The sequence below is a fragment of the Silene latifolia genome, chromosome 2, assembly GCF_048544455.1.
Source record: "Silene latifolia isolate original U9 population chromosome 2, ASM4854445v1, whole genome shotgun sequence".
Lineage (NCBI taxonomy): Eukaryota > Viridiplantae > Streptophyta > Magnoliopsida > Caryophyllales > Caryophyllaceae > Silene > Silene latifolia.
In genome coordinates, this window is record NC_133527.1 from 135058490 (window position 1) to 135061021 (window position 2532).

Sequence of the window (2532 nt, forward strand, 5' to 3'; positions counted from 1 at the left end):
AGACATGCCCCTCAGCTCCACATCTTCTACAGACGAAAGGACCGTCTAAAACAGCATTAACATGATACATCCCTTCTTTTGAAGCTCCTCCCAATTCGTATTTGTCAAACCTTGCAGTGAGAGCTTCTAGTGCAGCAACAGAGGAAGATTCAGCAGCTCTCCTTTGATTGCCTCTGGAGTTCCCATATTCAGCTTTATGGGTGGCTAAGTCATTAATGATCTTCCACCCCTTAGTCTCTCCCATATTCTCAAAGAAATCGGCCATTGGGCGCAAAGATCCAAAATAGCCCTCGATCGTCATACACCCCGTTATAGAACCGATTGCAAAGACTCCATTTTTCGAACCCATGGTGCGGTATGGTTCGCACCAGCTTCTTGAAACGGACCCATGCTTCATGAAAGTTCTCATCAGGTCCCTGTTTAAAGCTCGTGATCTGAGCTCTAATGGCATTCGTCTTCGAGGCAGAGAAGTATTTCTTGTAGAATGCCAAGGCCAAGGAATTCCAATCGGTGATCCCATGAGCGGCTCGATCCGATCTCTATACCACTCCCTCGCAAAGATCACGAAGAGAGAAAAGGAACATGGTCTCCTTTATCCGGTCCTCGAGTCACGCCGGTCGGCGGGGGTATAGATCGGCAATAATCGATAAAAATCTCCATATGCTTGGTCGCATCTTCATTTGCGCTCCCCCGAACTGGTTTCTCTCAACCAAATTAATATAGGAAGGCTTCGGCTCGAATCTTCTCGCCTCCCCAGGTAGTTCGAATCCTTTGTAGAGATTCGCAGCTGTCGGCTCTGAGTGACTAGCAATAGTTGCTTCTTCAGCCATGACTGGAATATCTGGAGAAGTGACTGTCTCAGCTGAAGAAGTAGAGGCAGGAGATGTAGGTGGATCTTCTTCGAACAGAGCATTCTCGTAGTAACTTGACAGAGTACTCAGCTCTTCCTCTGTCGGTAATACCCTTTGTGATCGTTTCAACTCGCGCAAGGATTTATCAATCTCAGGATTGAATGGTACTAGTTCACCACCCTGTGACCTGCGCATAAAAAGAAACTACAAAAAGAATATAAGAAAAGTTTAAGGAACGGATGTCCCTTAAACTAAGAAAGACTAAATAAAAACAACTAAAAATTAGAACAATTGCCACCCCGGCAACGGCACCAAAATTTGATACCCGTCGTTGTGAGTACCAAAAATAAGATTTATAATTTCCTATTAAGACTAACCTAGGCTAGTGGTAACAGGGTCAAACCACAAGGAGGCGAATGTAATTTTTAATTGTCTAACTTAGTCTAAGGTAACGAAAGTGGGGGTTGATTTGATTTGGTCTATACTAATAGAAATAAAAGACAATAAACTAAATAAACAGATAAAACAGATAAAAGAAGGGGTACTAGGATGGTCGGTTCACTATAGTTTCGGCGGCAGCAAACTAAGTCGGTCTAAATCAAACACATGAGGCAGGAAACAAGAGGTCCTCTCGGTCCACTCTTAATAGATAGCATCTTTCGATCTCGCTATAAGTCCCTAATATCACTAATACTGACTCTCGTCCTGAAAAGTGACTAATAAACTAAACTTTACCTATCTTTCGATCTCAGCATAGTTTAGTCGTTTTAATTGGTGATCTAACAACTGTCCCTATCTCTCGATCTAACGGGTCAGTCATATAATAAGCATTCAACTGGTCGCATGCATTCGATTCGTCAAATATAACATTTAAAACAATTGAAACGAAGGTATACCCCCACGTGGTCAGTCGATCGACCAAGTATGTCAGTCGATCGACCGATACGCGATTCAGTCCGTGTTATTCTACGCCGCCTAATCTATAGATCCCCTACATCCTAGCACGACTAAATTAGCTACTCATACTAGGGACGATAACTTTAATGAAATTAACGAAATAGACAGAAGAATTCATGCTTAAAACGAAAGAACAAACAATTAACAAAAACGATAATATTGGCTTTGGAAACTAACTAGCAATTTCTATACTATCAATGCGATAAAGATGAACTGAAATAGAACAGAAGGAATACCGAATTTGCAGAGGAATTGTAACGGAATGATTAGAAGTACGAAAATCCGATGCAAACCAATATTCCAAACCCTAATTATTTGATAAACTAAAACTGAATGTAAAACTAGGTAAATTTCTGAATGTTTTTCTCTGGAAACTAGGTTACGTTATATAGGAAATATACGTAACATAATTCCTAAACCTAAAATAGCTTTGGGCTTCAAGTTTCTCGATCTATTAATTCTCGTCTGAAGTAGCGGCTTGGTCGATCGACTGAGCATGGCGGTCGATCGACTGAGATGCAGTGTACAGTAGCTTCTGGAGCCCGAGGGTTGGTCGATCGACTGCTTTAGCTGGTACTTGACTTCTATAATCTCGTGGACTTGTCTTTTGGGCCTTGAAATGCGCACCAAGCTCGTTTCTTAAGTGAATAGTTCATGTCAAATGCAGTGCAGGATACTCGGGGACGGATTTAGCTCAATTTTCGTTGAATTCTTCACATTTCTG

General features: G+C 41.7%; 1 non-coding gene across 1 annotated transcript; it reads left to right on the forward strand.

Annotated features, from left to right (window-relative positions):
• Positions 1-342: 342 nt before the first annotated feature.
• LOC141645116 (small nucleolar RNA R71) lies at positions 343-449 on the forward strand. Its single transcript, XR_012544706.1, has one exon. It is a non-coding gene; the product is annotated as a small nucleolar RNA R71 (small nucleolar RNA).
• Positions 450-2532: the final 2083 nt, after the last annotated feature.